This window comes from Capsicum annuum, chromosome 8 (assembly GCF_002878395.1).
Source record: "Capsicum annuum cultivar UCD-10X-F1 chromosome 8, UCD10Xv1.1, whole genome shotgun sequence".
NCBI classification, from domain to species: domain Eukaryota; kingdom Viridiplantae; phylum Streptophyta; class Magnoliopsida; order Solanales; family Solanaceae; genus Capsicum; species Capsicum annuum.
In genome coordinates, this window is record NC_061118.1 from 121,812,687 (window position 1) to 121,839,243 (window position 26,557).

Genomic DNA, 26,557 nt, shown 5'->3' on the forward strand with positions numbered 1-26,557 from the left:
AAAAAATTGAATTTGTTGTGGTTACATAGTTCATGTATGTTTATCATATTTCAGATAGATCCAATGCCTTGATGGAAACTTGGAAAAATTTACAAGTTTAAACTGATAATTGGGGCCTCTCGCTCACACATCTTGAATGGTGATTGCACCTTAGTGTGTCGAGGATATAGTACAATCGTACTAAAGGTTGTTTCAATAGAAACACCTACTCTTAATTCTAGGTTATGCGATTTCACACTTGCTTATTGCGATTGCAATATTCGGGTACTTAGAAGGGGTCTAAATAGACTCCTTAGGTCGCAAATTATCCTGTTTCTCACCCATCTCTTGAGAGAAAAAACCCTAAAGAGTAGGAGAAATTAAAATTAAGAATTATGGTAGACTTGAAGTCTTGATTAACATCTATATTTGCAATTATCTTCTAAATTGAGGTAAGATTTTACCATTTTTGCGGTGAATTTTGTAGGTTCCACACCAAAACCCCAATTAGCTAGAGGACTTTTTTCTGCCTCAAATTAGCTTTGTTTTCATCCATTCAGGAGGTTTATGATACCTTGATAATGTATGGATATTAAGTTGACTTCAGGAACATGATTATTATAAGTGGGACCCATGTAGGGTTTTTGATGACATATTTGGACCCAAAGTACAATGGTGAAATATGGGTAGTTATTCTCAGATCAGTGTTTAGAATGTGATTTTTATAGTTTTGAATCTTTTGGAGTCTTCTAAAAAAGCAAAAGCAAAGGTTTAGCAGTTCGTTGATCTTTTTTTGGCAATGAGATAGGCTAGGTTTATTCCTTAGTAGATTGAGCTATGTAATTGTATTTTAAGGTTATCTTGTTAGATTGGTATGTGTTTCAGTTGTTGGATTCATGAAAGGCAACATTGGGTTTAGTTGGATGTTTAGGCTAATTTAAATCGTAGAGTTGAAATACTTAGCTTGTTGCTGTGAGCCTTATGGTTTAGGGTAAGTTTTCCTTAGTTAGATTAAATAATAAAACTTCCTTAGTTTCTATGATTGAGTTAGATATAGTGTTTGGGAAGGACCTTTACCTTAGGAATAATTGTGGCTTCCTATTCATATAAGAGTTAATTTAGATATCTTAGCTTAGTCTGGGGTAGTGTTTGAATTAGAATATATTTTGAGGTCTTAGAAGTGGGAACTTTTACCTACCTTATGCTAAGATTTAGTATAGTTCCCTTTAAACCCTTATAAATTGCTAAATTCTTTGGGAGTGACCTTGTAGGAAATATTGAGGAAACCTTGTTGGTTGTCGGTTATGATGAATGGCGTTAGATGTAACACCAAAATGATTTTATTATATGTATTAGTTTCTTCTAAGCTTATGATAAGACATGTATTATTTTATTATTTTGGCTATTGATTGGGCTTTCAAATATACTATTGTATGAGCCTATGAGCCCTTGACTATGATATTATGTAATCCATAAATTATTTTACTGACTATGCTATGAATAAGCTATAGATTATGCCATTGTTTAGCTATTAATCAAGCTGCTAATTAACTATATTTTATGCTAATAGGCCATTGAATATGATATTAATGGGTTATTGTTCATGTTATTTCTCATGCTATCATCATTTTAAGAAATTATACTAGAAGGCATGCTTGAAAACATTCCTAATGATGATATTGGTAATTGTTAGATGAATTATCTTTCTTATTAATGATATTGGAAATTATGATATTAACGATGCTAAAAGGCATGCTTAATAATTATATAGGATTTTATGTTTCTAATCATGATTGAATTATGGTACTAACTTATATGGTTGATTATGTTATTGGTTTGCCATCAATTATGATCATATATATATATAATATGATACCCAGCAAGGTTAGGGGATATTATGATGATATAATGATACTCGGTAAGGCTGGAAGATATTTTGATGATGTTGAGACCTGGCAAAGTCAGAGGATATTATCATGGTATGATGATACACGGCAAGGTCGAAGAATATTATAATAATATGATAGTACTCAATAAGGCTGAAGGATATTGTGATGATGTTGATACCCGACACGACTGAAGGATAATTATGATGATGTATTAATACCTAACAAGTATGAACAATGATTATATTGATCTACCTATGTGTACATTTACTAGTTCAAGTTCGGCAAGCCCTATATATGACAATTATATGCTTATATAGACCTTTATGAATCTGAGTATGTTGTTGATAATAGGGATATTGATTATAGCCCTTTAGTGATAATTGCTTATAAAGTGGTATAGTTGATGATTGATATTAAATGAGGATTAGCGGTAGATATTGTTAAGTGGCTAATAAGGACTAGTTGGTAATTGAAAATTAGTTGTATAATGATGTTTAGCTAATAAATAGTGTTAATTGATAAAAGATGACCAGTTTATAAATATTGTCTCTTTATGAACATATGGTAAATAGTAGTTTAAGTGATAACCACATGATATATAATGGCTAGTAGCCTAATGAATTAGTTAAGGTAAAATGGTTAGCTATTAACTGGTGACTACTAAGTAGTGGTGATAAAGTGGTTAATTATGGTAATATTATAAAGTGTGGGTACTTGTCTAAAGTTGTGAAATTATGAAATGTCTATAATGACAGATTGATAATAATTATTTAATGATGATTAAATAATGATGAATGTTTTTTATAATATCAGGTAATTCCTTTATTCTTCTCTTGAGTGTACTCTTCAGTCATCTGGGAGGGTGTGATGACTTCTTTACTTTTCTGCACCAGTTGGCATCTGGGATCAAACTTTGTTGTTATGTGTGCTTGAGTTGATGCTTTGTGATGCATTATTAATGAAATTTTTTACTTATTATGCATGGCAATATTGGTGCAATAATGATGCCTTATGATATACTTTTATTCTGACTTTATTACTTACTTTGCATTGTTGTATTAGAGGTGATTCAGGTTCATTTTAGTACCTTAACTTAGTCTATGTCATCTTATATTTTATCATCCTTATATCATGATTTAGCTCAGTCGGATGATGATGTCTACTGAGTACTTATTGTATTAGTACTCATACTACACTTCTGTACCTTTTTGGTATAGATTTGAGTACTAGTTGTTGCCGTTGATTATTGTTTGTGCAGTGACTAATTTTGGAGATAGGTAAGCTCTTGGAGTTCATGTTGTCTATTTCCTTCTATCTTTATTTTTTTTGTCTTTTTTCAGATAGATGTATTTATTATTCTAAACTTTTAAGTTTTATTAATATTATTAGATGCTCTTGTACTGATTCTACCAGGTCATGTGATTGGTATATTGTATTGAATAATTTATGTATTAGAACAATATTTATTTATAACTTGTATTGCTTAAATTTATTCTATGTTGGGCAATTTTTACTAAATTAACCATTTACATTAGCTCCAAATTATAGTTTATTACCTACTGACGGGATTTAGTTGGTGCCGTTACGACTCATAATTCAGGTTGTGAAAAATTGGTATCAGAGCCTAGGTTTTACAAGTATTGTTGGTATAAGAGCATGTGTCTAGTAGAGTCCTGCAAATTAGAACGATGACGTCTATTTCCTATCATCAGGAGGATATGGGACATTTTTAGGATTTTATAACTTCTTTTACTAATATCTTACTAAGATTCTGAGTTAGTTGGTAGAACGTTTCTTTGACTTTACTCTTTGGTAGATGGCCAGAACACGTCCTACTGCTATATGAGATGAGGGTCCAGAGACCATCCCTAGAGATCTTTTTTTTATTTTGCAGATTAACTAGAGGTTATAGGTAGTCACGTGATGTTTTCATAGCTAGAGGCCAGGATAAACCATATTTCTTAGGTCCTATTCTTGCTCTTGAACTAGAGGATATTCCACCGCATATAGCATTGGGTAAGGGACTAACCAAGGCTCTACCCGAGTTTATTTCTTCTTCATCACTCTGAGATACGTCAGTTCAAATTTTTGGTGTTGTTGGTGTCATTCCATCTAATGGTTTATAATCTACAAATCAGAGAGGTACTAAGGTGGAGGCGCAACCTATAGCTGCAAATATAGAGTTGAGGTTTGTCCTGCACTGGTAGTTGCCCCACCCGTGGTTACTCAACCAGCTAGGACATGAACCACGAGGATCTTGAGGTCATGAAAAGAGGCCTAGTTTCAAGCTAGATTCAGTAGAAGCGATCATAGTTTTTAACCCAGAGATGGTAGTTCTTAGAGTAGGTATTCTCTGTATCTATTTACTATAACTTAGAGTCATTCTTGCAGGTTGATTTAGAAAGCTCTTCAAATTGCTACAGAGGTTAGTCTAGTGCTAGTGATTTCCCTAGTAAGGGTAGTGGTTAGTCTTTTGGTAATTTTAGCCATGGTGGTTATTCTAGGTCAGCAGGATCAGTTGGTTCTAGTTTAGCTCATATTTCCTTATTTATGGGTTGACTTCTTGGTCACTATTTCTGTGATTTCATAGTTGTAAAGCAATTATTACTTTAACTCAGAGTGCTCCCCCTATTAGGGTAGTTCATGGCTTAACTAAAGGTGATTCTTATGGTTGCATAGGGCTTCCAGGGTACTTGAAGAGGTTCTTAGGCATGTAGGACAAGAGGTAGGTCAGGTGCCTTGCCAGGTGGCAAGCTTGGTTAGTTATATGCAGTACTTTCTAGGCCCGAGGTTGTTACTTTGGATGTAGTTTTTGTAGGTACAATTTTAGTGTTCCAGACCTTGCTTTATTCGATTCAAAATGCCCTTATTCTTATATTTCTAATTATTACACACCATGGTTGGAATTTACTGATTTATTAACTATGCCATTGCGCATATCTACTCTCGTAAAAGATTTTTTTGTAGTGAATCGAGTATTCAAATTGTATTGTCACAAGTCATGAGGTTGATAAGTATGTTGATCTTATTATTCTTGATATGGTGGATTTCGATATTATTTTAGGCATGGACTTATTTTCCCACTATTATGTGCTGAGGAATTATTTTACCAAGACAGTTACCTTATCTATGCCTGTTGTACCCCTAGTTATGTGGAAGGGTGCAATTAGCCATAAGATAATGGAGATTATTTTGTATGTGCATGCTAGGGGATTATATCAAGGGATTGCAAGTCTTATCTCCCCTAAAGACAATTTTTCTATTGCATCTAGACCATTAAATAGTGTAATTACATAGTTCATTTGCGTATATCATATTCTGAATAGATCCCAAGGCCTTGGTAGAAACTTTGATAATTTCCAAGTTTTAATTGATAACTGGTGCCTCTATGATTGCACCTCTGGAATGGTGATCGCACCTCAGTGTGTAAAGGAGATTGTTTTATCGTACTAAAGGTTATTGTGATTGCAACACCTTCTCTTCATGCCATGTTGTGTGATGGCACACCTGTATGTTCTCATTGCAACATTCGAGTACCTAGAAGGATTTTAAATTGGCCCCTTAGATTGCGAATCTTGAGATCAAAAACCACAAATAGTGGAATATCTTAAAATTTAGACTTTAGGGTTACTTGGGATCTTTATTAAAATCTAATTTAACAATTATCTATCGAGTTAAGGTAAGATTTTAACCTTTATATGGTGAATTTTCTTAGTTATTGACCAAAACCCAAATTAGATCGAGGCCTTGATTTTTGCTCTAAATAACCTTTCTTTTCACCCATTCTTGAGGGTTATGATTCCTTGATCATGCGTTGACGTTGGGTTTACCTCAAAAACATGATTTCTTTAAGTAGGACACACATAGAGTTTTTGATGTTATTTTTGGACACGAAGAACAATGTTGAAATATGGAATCATTATCATCATACTGACGTGTAAAATGTGATTTTGATTGGTTGGCATCTTGAAGAGGCTTCTTATAAGGCAAAATTGAAGGTTTAGTGGTACATTGAGCTTTCTTCGATGATGAAGTAGGCTAGGTTTATTACTTGTTAGATTGATCTTTGTCATTATATATTTATGATGTCTTGTTTTATTGATATAGGTTATAGGTTTTTGATTGATGGAAGGCAAGACTTGGGTTTAGTTGGACATTTAGGCTAACTTAAAACTTAGAGTTGAAATACTTAGCTTGTTGCCTTGAACCTTAGGGCATTGGACCTCATTACTCATGTTTAGCACGATAATGCCTTAGTTTGCTCAATATTAAGTATTATGCTCTAATAAATCATGTTTAGGGTAAGTTGGCCATAGTTTCTTACACTAATAAAAGTGCCATAGTTTCTATGATTGAGTTAGACAGATTGTTTGGGAAGGACCTTTGCCTTAGAACTGATTGTGGATTGTACACATCTAAGAGTTTATTTAGTTACCTTATCCTAGTTTGTGGTAGATTTTGACTGAGAATAGATTTTGATGTCATAGACGTGGGCTCTTTGACCCACCTTTAGCCAAGATCTGGTATAGTTCCCTTAAAACCCTAATCATTGAAAAATGCTTAGGGAATTACCTAATAGGTAATATTGAGGAACCCTTGGTACTTATTGACTATGATGAATGACGTTAAAGGTAATGCCTAAATGGTTATGTCATATCTATAAGTTTTGCTGAGTCTCATAATGAAACATTTATTATGCAATTATTTTGGCTATTGATTTGGCTTCCAAATTTACTATTGAATGATCCATTTCCTATGATATTGCATAATCCATAAATTTTGTTATTGACTATGTTACGAATAAGATATAGATTATACCATGTATTAGCTATTTCTCGAGCAATTGATAAACTATCTTTTATGCTAATGATACGCTATTGAATATTCTTTTAGTGGGTCATTCTTCTTTCTATGATCATACTAAAAAATTATGCTAGAAGTAATTCTTGAAAACATTCCCAATGATGATATTGGTAATTGTGCCAAGAATTATCCTTCTTTTTATGATATTGGGAATTGTGATGCTTATGATGCTAGAAGGCATGGTTAATGATTATTTGGGAAGTTATGTTACTAATTGTGTTTGAATTATGGTATTTACTTATATGGTTGCTTATATTATTGTTTTACCATCGATACTCGGCAAGGCCTAATGATATTATGATGATAATTGGTAAAAATAGAGGATATTATGATGATATAATGATATCCAGCAAGGTTGGAGGATATTGTTATTGTGTTGATACTCGACAATGCTGATATTATGATACTTGGGAAGTTCGGATGATTTTATGGTATTATGGTTGTACCTGAAAAGGCCTGAGGATATTGTGATGATGTTGATACCTAACAAGGATGGATGATGATAGCTGATACCAGACAAGGATAGTTAATGATTATATTGATGTGCCTATGCATACATCTACAGGTTCGTGTTTGATTAACCCTATGTTTGGCAATTATATGCTTATATATACGTATATGAATTCGGGTATGTTGTTGATAACAGTGATGCCAATTATAACCCACTTATAATAAATACATATAATGCGGTATAGTTGATGATTGATGTTAAAGCAGGATTAGCAGTGGATATTGTTAAGTAGATAATAATGACTAGTTGGTAAACATGAATTAGTTGTATAATAATGTTTAGCTAATAAATAGTGTTAGTTGATAAAGGATGACTAGTTGATGAGTGTTGTCTCTTTAATGAACATGTCATAAATTGTTGCCTAAGTGATGACTAGAGGTTATATTATGGCGAGTATCCTAATGAATTAGTTTAGGAAAAATGGTTAGTTATTAAGTAGTAACTAATGAGTAGCGATGATAAAGTGGTTAATAGTGGTAATATTATGAAGTCTGGGTACATCTCTAAAGTTGGTAAAAATTGTGAAATATCAGTAATAACCGATTGATGATAATTGTCGAATGACAATTAAATGATGATGAAAGTTGGTTATAATATTTTTTAATTCATTTACTCTTTTCTTGGGTGCACTATCAAGTTGTATGGTAGGATGTGACAAGTTCTTTAATTTTCTGCACTAGTTGACGTATGGGATCCAACTTTGTAATTATGTGTTCTTGTGTTGATTCTTTATGATACGTTATTATTCCGAATTGTTTACTTATTATGAATGGTGATAGTGGAACATTGATGCTGCCGTATGTTATGCTATTATTTTGGCTTAATTACTTATTTATATAGTGGTATTAGAGGTGTTTTATGTTCACTTGTATACAGTGAGTTAGTTTATGTTATCTTTCCTTTTATAAACCTTATATCATGATTTAGCTCAATCGGCTGATTATGCCTACAGAGTACCCATTGTTTTGGTATTTATACAAAACTTCGATAACTCTTCGGTGCAGATCCAAATACTAGGTGTAGCCATTGATTATTGTTCATATTATGACTAATTTTTGAGATAGGGTGAGCTCTTGAAGTTTGAGTTGCCCATTTCCCTCTATATTTATTTTTTCATCTTATTTTTCAAGACAGATGTATTAACTATTCAAGACTTTTGAGTTGTATTGATACTATTAGATGCTCTTGTACTGGTTCTACCATGTCGTTGGATTTTTATGTTGTATTAACTATTTTTTCTATTAGAACACTATTTATTTATAACTTGTGTTTCTTGAAATATCTTATGCTTGGCATTCTTACTGAATAAACCATTTGCATTAGCTCTGGTTTATAATTCGGCTTACCTACTAGTGGGATTTATTATATCCACCATGAATAATAATGCGAGTCATGAAAATGTATGTCATCATGAGTGTTCAAACCATGAAACCATAAGCATCATTGTCATTTTCAATCATTCCTCCTAAAGGATCTGATGTTTGTGGGAACTCTTCTATTCCATCTGAGGACAATGTGGATTGATCTCTCCCTACTCTAGGAGTTCAAACCCGGTCTAGGGTCACTACTTTTGATTCCCATGAGGGAGCTCCACTGGTTCCCCTTATCCCTCGTTAGGCACCCCAGGATGGTGTGTCTAATGCTGAGTTTTGCCAGGTAATTCATTTGCTTACCTAGTTAATGGCCTCCTAGACTGAGTGTGTTGCTTATGTTTCTCCATCCTCCGAGGCCACTAGGGTTTGCCAATTTATGAAGTTGAGTCCTCCTATTTTCACTTGTCATAAAGTTGAGGAAGATCATCAAAATTTCATTAATGAGATAGAAAATATCTTTTGCGTGATGCATGCTACTAATGTGAAGGCTCTAGAGTTTACAACTTATCAGTTGAAGGATGTGGAGTATTAGTGGTATGCTGAGTGGCACCAGTCTAGGGTTGATGATGCTGAGTCTTTTTTTGTGGGATGATTTCTCTAGTTCTTTTCCTGATAACTTGTTTCCTCAAGAGTTGAGGGAGAGGAAGGCTGAGGATTTCGTAAACTTGAAACAAAGTCAGATGGCAGTGATAGAGTATGCCTTGAAGTTTCATCAGTTATCACATTATGCTAATGAATTGTTGTCTAGATGAGGGATAGAATGAAGAATTTTACCTATGTGTTGTCCCATGAGTTGATCTTAGAGAGCTAGGTTACCTTTTTTAACATGAATATTGATATCTCTAGACTTGTAGTGCATATGAAAAAGGTTAAAGAGGAAAAAAAGAAGCAAGCACAATGAGTGAAAGGGAGAATAAGAAATCTCGCTTTTTGGATCAGGGTGGAGGTCAGCAACAAAGTGTTAGAGTGAGGGGACCTACCGGTTCAGGGACGGCCAGGCCCATATAGCTTGTGGGTGCTTTCTTTTTTTATGATGGTTGAGATACAAAAATCCAGGCTAATGTTTTAAAGTGCATATTAAGCCTTGTTCCTTATCCTAACATGTGATATATATGTATATGTATTTGATTATGTGTATTAGTTTTGATTGATTTTGAACTGTTGATCATGGAATTATGTTATCCTTATCCTTAAGTTACATGCTAGTGTTCACCCCACTAACTGTCTCTGGATATTATATCCCCACGTGATGCAGGCACTGTAGATACTTCTATTTTTCCAGCATAGAGTTAGGTGGGTCGGCTTAATTCATTGTGTTATGGTAAAGTGGTGAGCTTCCATTATCTGATAGGCTTAGGCATTTCACTAGCTTCCAGTCTTATATTTGAGTTGATAGTTACATTTAATATCATTAACATTATCATCTTCATAATCATTATCATCTGTCAGAGTCAGGGACATGTCCTGACCAAGACTGGCTTTTGGTTCTTTTGTCAAAAGGCTTTGTCAGATTAGTGTGGACTTGGGCGAGGTTGGTGGGTATTTTTGGCAAGTCGATGGTTATCGGTTATATACATACCCTTTATTCTTTAAACTTATCTTGTTAAATATTGAGAATTAATCCGACATTGGGAATATAGTGTAGTTTCGTTAGGTGCACTGGGGTGGTCTTTGATCCACGTGGGACTTGAGATACCCATCGCGGCCAGGACCTGGTTTGGTTCATAACAAGAACTCCCTACCAGAAGCAAGTACCTCTTCCAAAAATCCCAAAAATAATCATAATCAACTACCATAACCAAATTGTAGTCATAGAGCAATGTCGAACTCAGACTTAAACTGATTAGTAACCAACCGTATCCATAATATATGATGCCATAAGGAGTAAACTACATCCATAAATTAATGCATTACCCGTTCTGTACTAATGATAGTAGCAGTAAAGCATATGCCAGATTTGAACCAGATCTGAAATATAAATATAAATAAATATAAATATAAATACCTAAGCGTGGAATAACTAGAGAAGGTCCAAGCCCTTCAACCTACTCTCAGTATAGTAGATCACCAAGTTAAATGTCTAGTTACTAAAACTACTAAGGTCTGACGGGTTCCTCTCTGAAGTCAAACTATAGTGGGTCAGGTACTATATTACCTATGGGAAAGAAGTTGAATAGGTAAATAACTACGTTTGAGTCAAACCCAACAACAAATAATAACCTAAGGTAGCCTATCAATGTTTAGTTAAACCTAATATAGTATTATTTGTGTTGTTCTATCTAAAAGGGATATGAGACCCACTATAGGGTCCTGGTAACGCAACCTAAGGAAAAACCTACCCGAGTCTAGTCTATAGATTCCCAATCCCCATCCTATGTTACTATAAGTACTAGTTCTAGTCTAAATGTTGCTAATATTCTACATTAAGTGAAACGGGACCAAATCGTACTGAAAAGGGCCCATAACCGGCAAATATAACGTAGAAATTCTAAAACCATAATCGTGTTAAATATCTACCCAAAAATAGTAAAATACTACGTTAATACCATAATTAATATTAATTTATAAGATGGGAAATCCTCGCCTATCTAGACATTGTTGAATGCTGGTCAAATCCTCTAAATTTAAGCATCTTTTTTTAGAAGCCTCCGAGAGCATTCATCCTATAAAAATAATGCTCTATGCATCAGGATAAGAAAATCGATACCCATATTTCAAATATACACTCTAATATAGAAATTTAACTAAAATCCCACATGGGGTTGACTTGTAGAATCGCTAAATGGAAACCATCACAGCCTCCTATCCAGCTGAAGAATCAATTTCCATATAAATTTGGATAAATTTGAGGGTAAAACAATCCTCAAAATTAGTCCTGAAACTATTGAGAATTTATGAATCAAATCATAAAATTACAAGAAAAGTAATAGGGGAACTTACTTCTTAATGATGATGATATAAGGCCCACAAACATGTCCCCAAGCTAAACCCAACACAATTATATGAATTCTCTTTGTTTCTAAGACTCAATTAGCCTCTAATGGAGTTTACACTTAGAAAAATATAACAGAAAAATAAAGGAATATATATATATTCACTCACACACACACACATATATATATACTGCCAGGGATTTTGACATCATTGTCGCGAGGTCCCTTGGTCATGGTCGTAGCATCCCCCTAACAGGTCCATCACCATTACTAGCGATGAAATCACGATAAAGAGCTAGCCTGGCCCCACGACTTCTTCCATTAAGGCCATGAGCCCTTAATCTTTCCAATCATTGTGAGAAAGATCTTGGAACCTCCCGATCATGGGGTCTATATTGCGATAACAATAAAGAATCAGGGCCTTCACCAGGTGCTGATGCACCAATAATTATTGACAAGTTGCAAATATCTCGACCAGGCCCTTGAGATTTATTTGAAATCTCATGAGTGCAATCAAACTATGCTACCCTACCAAATTCATAATTTTGGACTCAAAGGCACTATTAAAATTGCCATCCAGGGTTATTTCAATGAAAAGTGTGTCCCACATCCCAGGAACTTTTTTAACCAAATTCCTCCTAATAGGCCAAAATGAGTTTAAAACCCTCGAAACCTAAAGAAATGGTCTACCTACCCTAAAATCAATGTTCTAGAATTATGGAGACTAATAGAAATGTATTCTTAGGCCGTTTAACTTAGGTTTTGTCTCGAGACCCATTCATTAACCTTAAAAACTCCAAAACAGGAAACCGACTCTAAAAACCAAACAAACTGCCTTTTCTAATACAAAAAGCAGTTGCACTAGGGTTAGGATTTTCTATTAATATTCAATTTATGTTACACTTCAACCCATCAATTTTGGGGGGGTTATATACCACAATCTTGATAGAAATAGTCGATTTTAATCTTTCCAACACAGTAATAATCTCTAGACACCTCATATCTCCAACATCAATCTTAAATCCAGATTTTATGAATTTTTGGATAGTGTTATTAATCTCCACAAATATCTTTCCAACATTATAAAATCCACCGTGAACCACTGTATTTCTATTTTTTGAATTGTACCATAACATAATCATAGGAACCACTTGAAACACAATTTTTGATCTAATATTTCCATTTGATCTAATATTTCCATCACTACTTCAATAATTTCTAATGTTTAATTTTAAAGAATTCAAGGGTACAAATGTAGTAGCCCTGGAATAATGTACCCAAATAGAATTGGCAATTTCAAATTTAGAAACAAGTGCTCAGTAGTCTCTCTATCTAAGGTAGAGAAACTTATACACAATCTTAGAAAATATTAGAATCCCAAAGATGTATTAGGAAAGCTACTAGACAAATTCAACATGTAAGAAAGGACATTTTAAAAGACAAACCTTTACAACACAACTTCTTTAAATCATCATTTGCATCTCATCTATAACTCAAAATATCCCATGCACTTTTAACAATGAATTTTACAGAACTATGCTTGTTGAGATTTCACAGGCCTAATATTCCATATGAGAGATGTCATTATTTATTAGATAATAATTTGAATCTCATTGGCTGAAATTTTTTGGATCAAATGTTTTCTCGCTTACCATGTTTCTTCCCTTTTGTGTCACTTTTTAAAAGCATTGCTGACAAGTTTAATTCAAGTGGGACATAATCTGCACCTTTTCTAGTTTCTTAGCTTCAATATTGCCTTTAGTAATTGGGTTATCATCTTATTCAACACTCATAAGATTTCCTAAATTATGGGACACAATGTCATATAATACTCTAATAAGGGACTCTATAAGTATAATTTAGGATGTATTTGTTTAAACAACATGGGTACCACCATAAGTGATAATTCAGTTTCCTTTTGTTGGACTACAACTATACCCATAGGCTGCAATCAACACCACCTTTGGTTGAACTTTCTACTTTATCAATTTTTGGATGAACCAAATGGTGTCCCGGTAGAGTTCCCGCTAGAGAGGTGTCATCTAAGTTGATTAAAATCTAAATAAGAACATCCTCCAACACTGGAGTAGAAATAAAACCATGAGGGTCCTAGGCTGGTGCTGCACCTTCTGGCTAATAAGTTGCATCAATACGCTCGATAATAATCTTGCATGAGGACACTCTAGCACACCATCTCGTTGGAGAGGCTCCTTGTTCCCTCCCTCTACCACTATCTATATTGTGACCCCTATATCATTCCCTGATTGGGACCCCTACAGTGGGGGCTGGCTTAACATCATCATCAACTGTTGATTGAGTTCTCACCATATGTAAAAAAAGAGTGAGATTTCATTTAAAAATACCAATTAACAACAACACACATGATAAGGAGTCATAGTAGAGAATTTTTCCAAAAACATCCCAAAGCTTCCTGAAAAAAGATATGAAAATTAATGTATCGATCTACAAAACTCTATTACACATTTTTCTCTTTTAACCATGATATTGGGGAACCTAACACTCTGAGAATAACTTATTTTGATCCAAATATTAAGGTCATAATGGCACCTACTCTGACCTAACCTTCATAGGTAAGTTCAACATTAAAAGAGAGTAATTATGAGAAAAATAATAAATAAAATAAACAAAAGTCTTTAGGATAATGTAAAGATTATAAAAATAACAAAAGCAATTATTTGGACTGCTCAACTCAAATCTAAAAAATCAAGTCTCATGAGTAAGAGCAACTGTAAAATTTTCATAAAGTGTGAATGTACAATTGTCAGTCTCTAAAAATAAATTAAAGACTAAGAAAAACTAAACAATGTAAGGAACTTCTCCAAACGGAGAGATCAACATGAGTTTAAGTAAATCCCAAGGTTTCATGAATCAATAATCGAGTATGACACTCGAACTATGATTTACACCAAAAGGGTATACAAAAATAAAAGGGTGTAATGATCCTTCAAGTAAATTCCTTCATTTTCATTCATTTCAATTATTTCAAGCCTTCCCATAGTAACTAATGATTATTTATGACTCGTCAAAATTGTCGGTTAAGTTATCGAACAGTTTGTTTGGATTTTAGGCTAATTCTCCTATTTTGGATCTTTTGTTGTTTAGGATTAGGTCTTGAACCAAAACTCCTAGTAGATAACCTCAGATGAAAATTCTAACAATTACATCAAACCAAAAATATTTATTTTAGGCCAGGAGACCTTTGTTTGAGGTCTTGAGGCATTCAGACTTATTTTGGGCTATTAGGAAAATTATGTAAAAAATATGACTATTGACCCACAATTAGTTGAACCAATGTCAGATAAATGTTTCAATGGTTACATTGAGTCTAGAGTATTGAATTTGGTGAGGTATCATATTTTTGTTTTGTATACAAGGTTCTGAATGAATCTTGAGCACCCAGTTGAAGTCAATATTTTGCTTAGCAAAATCTGGTGCATTAGGTTATTGATACAACCGTTTATCCAAACATAGTGTTGCTTAAGAGTTCCAGCGCACGTGATATATTTTCCCTTAAGATACATTTACTATTTGGTCAATGTACACTTAATGAATCATTGAGCAACTCAGGGATCGCTTGATCAATAAGCGACCTCTCAAGAGATATCGCCCAAGCGACTGGCGAATCATTTAGGCAATTGTCGCCTAAGAAAAACCAGACACTATTGAACCCTCTTTATCAATTCAATTTTCTCTCACTTCTTCCACTATTTTTATATCAAATTGGGTTGTCAAAGAGAGTAAAAAAGTTACAAATCATCCAAATAAGATGAGGTAAGATAACCTAACTCTCTTTTAACATTTTTCTTTAATTTTTCCTTTGATTTCTATCCTAATTCGTAGAAAAATTCTTAGAAATTTGGGATTGAATACCTAAATCTTGTAGTTTGATTGAGAATCAATTTGTGCTCAACCTTTGGTCACAACTTCCTTGTCCTTTGAGGGACCTCATGATGGGTTACATTTTGGATTTCATTTGTTGGCCCCATGGGCTAGTTATTAACTTAAAATTTGACCCAACCCTTACTATAGAAATATGGGTATTTTTTTGCTCCTTATGACATGTAAATTACTATTTTTATAGTGTGATTATATTTTAGAATTAGAGAGTAAAGATGGATGATTCATAGATTATTAAAGAATTATAGTTTGACATCTAAGTAGGCTTCTGTTTACTATTTTCGATTCTGTTAGATATGTGTTGCATGCTCTGTATGGATGTTCAAATATTATTGTGGGTAGAGCACCACGACTTTGTCTAATTTATAAGTTTTTGGGATAGAGTGGTAGTTGATCCATAAAGTGAAATACTTATTGTACTTCTATGACCTTATTACTTTTTTCAAAGAATAAGTTAATTCATAGGATAATTACGTTAGCATGCTAGATATGGGATGGGATTTCATAATGGAAGCATGACTATTATGAATAGTTTTATTTGGAATTTTTAGGCTATCTTGGAACCATAATTTTTGTTTAATTATTATCTTAGAGATAATCGTGGCTTTTCTAACATCTAAAACTGAATGTGGATATCTTTATTTATCTTGGGGCAGAAGCTTGTCTAAATTGGTTTTTGAAAATTTTATGTTGGCCCTCTAGCCCACCTTAGGGCTATACTTATGTTAGCTTTTGTAGACATGTATATGGTTGTTAGGATGCTATACATAGTTGAGACGAATGAACTATTAGTATAAGGTTACTATGTTACTCAGTGGTTTGTTGTGGTTTTCTCTAGATTATTATGTTATGGTTAGCCAGATCTATTATTAGGCCTAAGCCCATAATAATGTTATGGTTATGTCGGATATACTATTAAATCCAAGGTCATGTTTATGATATTAGTTGTATTTCAGGAAATATTTTATCCTTATAAAGGACTTGGTCATACTTTAAAGACATAATGGTTCTTGTAATCATATTATTTAGATACTGGTGATGGCATCCATTGATTCTAAACATTCATGATCACTAAGATAGAAAATAGTATAATTTCAACTTCAATATTGTTTTACTACTCTTTTCCTAAAAAGGCAATTGTTCCAAATTTTCACTTTTAAAATATACTTCTTCGCAATGGGAATTGTACCATCTTAAGGAATAAATTATTTTCCTTCAAGCATAATAATGATGTTTTAGTGATTTAACTGAGATAGATTCTGGTACATAGATTTGATACTATTATTTACCTCAATCAAGAAAGATTTTGATCCTTTCAATACTTTTATGATGATTTAGTCCCAGAGTTTATTCTGGGCTATCAATTTGTAAACTTATACTCTTTTAGCCAAGCTTCTAACCTGTGAATTTTATATGCATACATTTATATATATATATATATATGGTTTTGGACAGAATGGATTGACGATAGTATTCATGAATTAGTTACAATTCAAGTTTTATAATTGATCATGATATTAATAATTATAGGAAATCTTGGATCGAGACTAAGTCGGTGTATATGGGTACTCCTAAATCCTCTAGGGACTTCTTTATCCATTAGATGTTATGCCAGAGAAGAGAAGTCATCGTATGTTCTTCCTTTATGATCCATTGAGATATAAGAGATGTATAGACTAGGTTACATTATAGTACTTGGATCGATTATTGTATTATTGACTTACTTTGAATTTGTTCTGGCACATCCATTGACTATCACCAGTATGAATCTAAGTCTATCAGCCTTATGAGGGTTGTACCAGCATAGGTATGAGTGTTGCTTTTATTGTATTGTCTGGTATTAGCCTATGGGAGGGTCTATATATATAGTCCTGAATGTTTGTAACACCCCGATTTTCTGAACCAGAATGATTCATGATGCTTATGACCCCGAAGGACGACAAGCTAACCCATGACTGATATCTGTACCTGTATACTGCATAATACAACATAAAAATGCAAAAATATGTACTGAATGGCCATAAGGTTCAACTGAATAAACATCTGATAAGAACAATGTCTGAAAAATGTATAACCATACCAAAACAAATCAGAAATAACTATTTGACATGCTATAGTTTGGAAAGCCTCTGACTTTCTAAACAAGGAATTGATGGGACATATCCTCAGCTAATTGCAACTAGTGAAATAAACAAAAAAATGAAACAGTAATGAAATCATTGTGTCCTCAAAAGATAAGGACTTACTTCTAAGTCTGACTACTGTTACTGGAATCTACTGTTGATCTGGAGCTCGTGCCTCTGAACCTATGGTGTAACATAAGAGAAAGCACCATAGAGAAAATTCTTCAGTACGACTAAATGTATTGAGTATACGAGTGAGGTAGGCTAAATGCAAAGGAATATATGCATGAATAATGCTGACTATTATGAATGTTATAATACATACATGCATAAGAAACTATAACTGAACTCGTGTTGATACTGACCACTGAGTTGGACACTGACAACATTAGCTTACTGATACTGAGATACTGAGTGATTAAGTTTACTGATATTGATATGTAAGTCACTAATAAGTGAGGAGCTAATACTGTATTATTGAATACAAAAGGACTGAAACTATATTATTGATACATGAATAACTCTTTCTGATATTTCTAATATTGAAGAACTGTCCTGGTGGACTGTATCTAGCAGTCTAATTATAAAGAATTAATCTGTATGACTGTATCTGATAGCCATGAATGTGAATACAGGTAATATGAGTTCTGATAACTAGTATAACTGATAACATGAGTTATTGTATCTGATAGTCCTGAATAAGGTGAAACTAGCTGAGTTTTGTATTGTTGGGTGACTATAGCTGACAGTCCTAAGTCTAAAGAACTATTTGTATTCTATTATTGAAAAAAAGACCGAGACTGAAACTGAGAATGTGGGAGGTAATCATCCAACTGGCATACCTCAGAACTAAACTGGTTGGGGTCCATCCTGTAACCCCAGCTGGAAGGGTGTCAGTACCATGCCATGTTTTAACACCCCAAAATCGGGTCCCGAGATGTCACACGGTGCTCAGGGTCACAAGTAACCCCAAGCTAACCCTTCTACTGGCATAACTCATATGAAACTGAATTAAAAGTATAAATCTATACTAATTTGAAAAAAAAAACTCTTTTCTTAATATGATAGATACAAAACTGAATTTACAAGATTACAACTCTACTTTCAGAACCAAAACTTAAAAGGAATACATCAACTTCTACTGACTGTCTATGAAGCCTCTACTAGTACTGCCTATAGGTAGCCAGGTCATGACTCCCGACTATCCCAACTCATACGGATAAATAAATAAAACACAACACTTGTCAACCTATATAACTAACTTAAGCCCATGAATTAAAAGGACTCATCACCTCCTGACTGGATCTGAGGATGTACACTATACCTTGTACCTACATTACGACAAAATGTAGCCCAACACACGAGGTGTGTATTGGTCAGTACCATGGAAATATACCGAGCATATGGGGGTGCAATGCATATAAAAAATAATATCTCAATATCATCACAATTTATAAAATTATGCATGCTGATATAAATGACTCACTTAGCTCGAATTAAATCATCAAAGTCATGGATGAATAATACATGTAAAGTAAGACAAGTGAGTCATTACAACAAGTTCTAAATTCACTTTCCTCTCGATTTCAAACTCATAAAGTAATGAAGTCTTAAAATAGCTCTCTTTAGAGCATACAATTCAATCTTTCAAAAACAAGTAACTTTCTCAGAAATCATAGTTTTCAAACAATACATACCTCTCTTAGATAGAGTATAGACACACTATGGGAGTTTTTCATAACTGACATAAACCATGTGAGTTACATGGAGTCCAACGTCTGACCCACGTTGGGAAGAGCTGTCCTATCATTGCCATCGGAGTAGGACCTTAGTCATTTGATTCACTAGTGATCACTATATCAGCCTCAGGCTCACATCTTATAGGGTAACGTAGTTCAAGGCACATTCCACACTTCCCGCTCAGTGCTAAATACTACTCCCGAACTTAGCTCATAAATTTTAATCAACCTCAGGCTCACAACTTAAAAGAAAATCCACAATAAAGAATTCAACAATTTGTATCGGGAGCCAATATACCACCCCTATTATCATAAATCTATCAAACATGCAGATTTCTTTTCTCACTTGGTTTCAAAATCAACTCTTTCACGACCAAAACAGTCAAATCTTTCTACATCATGTCAAATCAAGCAATTCTCAAGATACTTATGACATATAATTTTTCAAAATATCAATTTCAAATAGGTTTCAAAGACCAATATATCAATCATAACTGCTTAACCTAGCTCTGAAGAACATCATAAATTATCTAACTAGACTTTCTCCACCTACAAACTCAACGTTACTACTAACCACACTATATGCAATAATCCTCAAAAAAAATAATGTAGCCGTATAGCAATTTGGGCACACCTCTACATCATACTTAATTATGAACACATGATCTTAAACTTTTGCATACACTGTTTAGGCCTACTAGATCACCTCCATATAACTAGCATCAACAACTGAACCATCAACTGTTCAAACTTAATGCCAAGAGCTAAACATGATTTACAACCTAATTTCATACACCATTCTCACTTCAAACTATAGAAAACAACATTAAGAAAAACTAGTACACAATGACAATCAATCATAATCATTTGGCCTATCTAATTCATAATCCATTAACACGTCCTCCCTCTTCACATCATTACTATTTGCCCATCTTCATGCCAAAATTACTTTCATAGCTCTATAAATTTCAACTAAACTTCCTCTTGCAATATCAGGGAAGCCTAAATTAACAATACATAACAACTAGGTACTTCCATCAAAATCTATACTTCCTAGCACAAGAAATTCCATCAATAACTCTTTTCTTACCTCAAGCAAATAAAAATCCACCTTAACTAAAATCTCCATCTTTAACTTTCACTAAACTAACAAACAAGGATATATCACTTCATTACTAACTTGATCATATGCAAAAAGATGATTTGGCTATACATACACTCAAGAAATTACCCTTACCACCTTTCTTGTCACTATATCTCTAAACCCAAACTTTCAACCAACACAAGAACAAAAAGATAAACAACAAGTTCCTAGTGAATAGAAATAGGCCTCACACGACTTCACTGGACTTTGGTTTTATGTTTTTAACAAGAAAATTAGATGAATAACAAAGAAACTATGCTAGTGAATCAAAATAGGCCCCACACGGCTTTACTAGACTTTAATTTTTCACAACCATAATGATAATCAAATTACATAATACAAGGGATAGAAACTTGACACATAACATTCAATGATCTATGAATACACCTTACTCTATCTTAATTGAATAACTAGTAAGAATGAGGGCATAACTTTAAATTTAAGGGACTTATAGCATACTAGAAGGCTCATCTCAAGCCACTTTGTAACTTTTGAAACTTTTGCTAGCAAATATAAGAGCATTATCTGGAGAGGAACTGGAACTTGCTGATCATGCTATCTCAGCAATAATAAATAAATAAGGAAGTATAGCTTTACATTATGGTTTCTGAGGAATAATCTGAAAGCACATCTAACTAGGTTTTAGTGCATGACTTTTACGAAGATGAATAAAGCACTTCAATCTTCAAAACTCAATAGCACTGATGGGATATTTTTCTAGCTCACTTACAAGAATATAACTATCTACAAAGATTTAAGCTTCACTATTTTTGATACCTTAAAAATAAGGCAAAGATGGCCTAATTAATGTGACATGAGAATCTGTATAAATTTTCTTAGAGAACCTTTCTATAGCACGATCTAAGACTTGAAAGAATAGAGACAATTCCTAAATGCCCTGTATCTTCTTGAAGATAAGTACAAGCGTCTCCGTTCCATTCCAGAAGACTCTACTAGACACGGCTTTATAGACACTCTAAGATACTTAAACTATGTACTCTGATACTGAATTTGTAAGGCCCCAAAATCAGGTCTCAATATGTCACACGGTGATTAGGGTCACAAGTGACCCTAAGCAAACCCTTCTACTGGGATACCTTATAAGCAACTGAATTAAAAGTAAAAATCTATACAAATTTGAGGTAAATAACTCTTTTCTAAATATGATAGATAAAAAACTGAATTTACAAGATTACAACTATGGTTTTATAACCAAAACTTAAATGGAATACATCAAATTCTACTGACTATCTATGAAGCCTCTACTAGTACTGAAGATAGGTAGTCGGGCCATGACTCCTGACTATCCCAAATCAATATGGCTGCATAAAGAAAATACAACACTTTTCAAATTGTATAACTACCTTAAGCCCTTGAATCAAAGGGACTCATCACCAGACTGGATGCCGCTAAATAACTGGATCTGAAAATGTACACTATACCTTGTACCTACATTATGAGAAAATATAGCCCAACACATGAGGTGTGTGTGGGTCAGTACCATGAAAATGTACCGAGCATATGAGGGTGCAATGCGTATATTAAAAAATATCATAATATCATCACAGTTTATAAAATTATGCATGCTGATATAATTGACTCACTTAGCTCGAACTGAATCATCAAAATAATTGATGAATAATACATGTAAAGTAACAAGTGAGTCATTACAATAAGTTCTCAATTAACTTTCCTCTCGGTTTCAAACTTTTAAAGTAACCAAGTCTTAAAACAGCTCTCTTTAGAGCATACATTTCAATCTTTCGGAAACAAGTAACTTTGTTAGAAATTATAGTTTTCAAACCATACATATTTCTCTTAGATAGAGTAGAGACACAATATTGGAGTTTCTCATAACCGACATAAACTATGTGAGCTGCATGAAGTCCAACGTCTAACCCACATTGGGGAGAGCTATCCTATCCTTTCCATCGGAGTAGGACCTTAGACATTTGATTCACTAGTGATCACGATATCAACCTCAATCTCATATCATACGGGGACATGTAGTTCTAGGGAAGTACCACACTTTCTGCTCAGTGCTAAATACTACTCCTGAACATAGCTTTGAATTTTTAATCACCCTCAGGATCAAAATATTAAAGAAAATCCACAATAAACAATTCAAAAATTTTAATCGGGAGCTAATATGCTACCCCAATTATCATAAATCAATCAAATGTGTGGATTGCTTTTCTTACTTAGTTTCAAAATCAACTCTTTCAAGACCAAAAAAATGTCAAATCTTTCTACATCATGTCAAATCATTCAATTCTCAAGATACTTATGACACATAATTTTTCAAAATATCAATTTCAAATAAGGTTCAAAGACCCATATATCAAACTCATATTAAAACACCAAAACTATAATACCCCGTATGTTTCCAAGCTAGGAAGTAAATCTGGTCTCCTACGTTTGAAACCTCATATTCGATGATTCATATTTGAGTACATGATTTAAGATGAGTATCCTAGATATAATATAGCTTATAATGTGTTAAGAATGCTCATATGAGTCACTCAGAGTAAGGCAAGCTAATAGCTTTTGGATCCATCAAATTTTAGTGTCTAATTCTGTAAGAGTGACCTTTGAATAAGGATAACTTCATTTATATGTGAAATTTTGGTAGATTTAGACCAATAAAATTTTAGAGAATCGAATTAGCTTTTCAACGATTCCAATTTTATAAAAATTTGACAATCGAGCAATAAGTTATGGCCCTACAAAGTAGGAGTGCGATGCATAAACAATTGCACATGGCTACTAGAACAAGTGTGCGACAGGTTGTGCGGCGCACACCCTCAAGTGTGAGATAGCATGTGTGATGCACACCTTATCTTATACGATAGGATGTGCGGTGCACACTTTAGCATGTGCGATGAGGTGTGCGACGCACTCTTATAATTTCAGCCACAAAAAAAACTTAGTTTTTGAGTTATTTTTAGGATAATTAAGTCTTTTAACACTACTTACACATCCCGATACTTAAACTCATGAAATTTATAGCTTCTAATCACATTACAACCCAACTAACATCTTAAGTTCATTATCCATGAGCACAAGAAGGCAAAAAACTACTAGGGATGCATAATCAAGCTTGAATGTCCAATCTTTAAACAATTTCATCGCCATCAAGGTGTGCATAGTATTCATCCATGGATCCCTTTTGTTCATAAAGTTCAAGAATCAATCTTTGATAACAAAACCATGAATATTTTATGGTCATATGGTTATCTTCATGTTGTTATTTGTGGTTTATGTTATAGAGTAGGAATTTGAAAAACTTCCAGGAAGATTGTGATTATATAGTTGGAACCCATGAATTTGGGTAGATTAAAGTGGTGTAAGTTTGTGAATACACCTATGCATTAAAGAATACATGAAATGTGTTTGATAAAAATCCGAGTATGTGATAAACCATGTTTCCATGACTCAACAGTATTTGAATGACAAGCCAATGTTAACCATTATAATTTGATATGAATTCCATGCTCTATGCTTTATTATTTAACATGAATTCCACGTTGTTATGTGTCATGGTTGTGGTATGGAACGAGCATGATATTGAAGCTATGAAAGTAATAATATGTCGTATGAATTCCCTTTTCCATGTATAAGGTACTGAGAACCATGATTAGTATAAATTCCCTTATTTATGATATTGTGGATTATGGACTCTACTCTTATGATCAAGTCAATCATGTGTGTCAATTTCCATCCATCGAGTTCTGGGGGTACTTGTACCCAAAAAATATAGCTTTGTGCCTAGAGCCATGTCATGTTTTCATGATACTATCACTCAAGCGATGATCTATAGAAATCAGTCAGTCATGTGACTCAGGAAAACTCAATAATCTCAATAGTTCAATATTTTTTGTTATCTCAGTGTTCAGTAACCTCAGTAATCACAGTTAATCTCAGTAACTTCAGTACTATTAATAAGTCCTCAGAACTTATTATATTCTATCTGTCATCGAAATCCAGTAAACTCTATTTTAGCTCAGCTAAACAATACCAGTAGTATTAGTTCAGCCAATCAGTTCAGTTAAGATATTTAGTTTAGCCCAGTTATTCAGTTCAGTGTCTTTCAGATTCGGGTAGGATTCAGCACTGAGCAAACCTAGGGATGGGGGCTCACTACTAGAATAGGACTGAGATCCCTAGAATCAATCCCAAAGTTCCATAACTATGTTGCCAGTGTAGGTACAAGATGTCACCCGTTAGATAGGACTGACATACTCAGGGGTCACACGTTAGCATATTTATATGTATAGGCCTGATCCCAGGAGTCACCCGCTAGATTAGGACTGACTCCATAATAGATGTCTTTACTAGTAGCACGGTACTTACACCCTTCAAGCCAAGGCAGAGATTGGACCTCAGTCAACTTAGCTTGGGGCATGTCAATTAGATGAACACATTGCACAGTTTCAATGACAAAATCAGGGCTTTTAGAAATAGTCAACTCAGCTTAGTAGTACAGATTCAGTACTGTTAGATACAGTCAATGCTTATCATTGTAAATAGACTTCAAGATCACCCGTTAGCTAGGACTGATCTAAACTATGATTAATCTATATCAGAATCATTAGATTTAAAGATCACCCACTAGGTAGGACTGATCTCAGACTTAGTCAAATCATCCTTATTATCAGTAAACTCATGATCACCCACTAGATTGAACTGATCTCAGATTTAGTTACTCCAAGTAGAACGGGACTCAAATAGTTCTATAAAAACTTAGACTGTTATATACAATCACTCTATATCGGTTATATCAATTAGTTCGATCATTATAGTTATATCAGCTATATCAGTTGTCATAGCTCATGTTACCAGTATTTAATTTTAGGACTATGAGACATAGTCATTCAAACCAGTTCTTCATAATTTGAACTATCAAAAATTAGTCAATAATCTATTCAGTACCTCAACAACAGTAAAGTCATATCGTCAGCATTGAGACTTAGTAGTCAGCATCATCATGAGTTCAGTTATAGTTGTTTATACATGTATGTATTCTCATGTTCATATTAGTTAGCATTGTTTATGCATATGACCCTTTCTATTTAGCCTACCTCACTCGTATACTCAGTACATTCATATGTACTGACGCATTTGTGCTATGTTGCTTTCTCTTATGTTACGCCATAGGTTCAGAGGTATGAGCTCTAGATCAGCAGTAGTATTCCAGTGCTCAGAGTTTGCAGTGAGACCTTCTTATTGGAGGACGATATGATTATTTCTACATTTACTATTCAGTTGCTAGATGGAGTTAGTTGGAGACATGTTCCTTCGACTCCTTCTTTAGTTTAGTTAGAAGCTTTCAGACTAGATGTCTGATTAGATATTTAGATCTCATTATTTTCAGTATTTATGACTTGATTTAGTATTGTTATACCTTTTTTAGATATTTTGTTATCAAACATTTATTCAGTTCGAACCTTATGTCCTTTCATGTTCATTTTTCTATATTTTATGATATATTATGTAGTGTACAAGTACAGATATCAATAATGGGTTAGCTTATGGTCCTTCGGGGTTAAGAGAACTTTGTAGCTTTTATGTTTAGAAAATCAAGGTGTTACAAACTTGGTATCAGAGCCTAAGGTGCAATAGAGTCCTAGGAAGTCTGAAAGCCACATCTAGATGAGTCTTGTACATGCGTGTGTTGTGTACCACACTTATGTATAGGAGTCTATAAGATGTTTTAGGAACAGTTTCCCTTCTTTCATATCTCAGATCATGATATAGCAAGGTTTTCTAAGAAACTCATGTAGATTCTCATCATTCTTTACTTTTGTCAATTCCACCTTACTTTCAAGGTAACAGATATAGTGAAGCTCAAGTCCTAAAGATAGGGCTTTCTCACATAGTATCCCATCAGTTAAGTTATGCTTAAAAATTGTATGGATCTTATTCCTGATCATGAGAACTCATTCTCGAACCCAAATTTAGATATGCCATCAAATCGATCTCAAAATGCTATGATAGCATGTGACCCAGAGTTAGAAGCAAGAACCTACGAGTCTAGCAGTAGACAAATTCGGATACTATATCCAAATTTAATAGATTATCTATT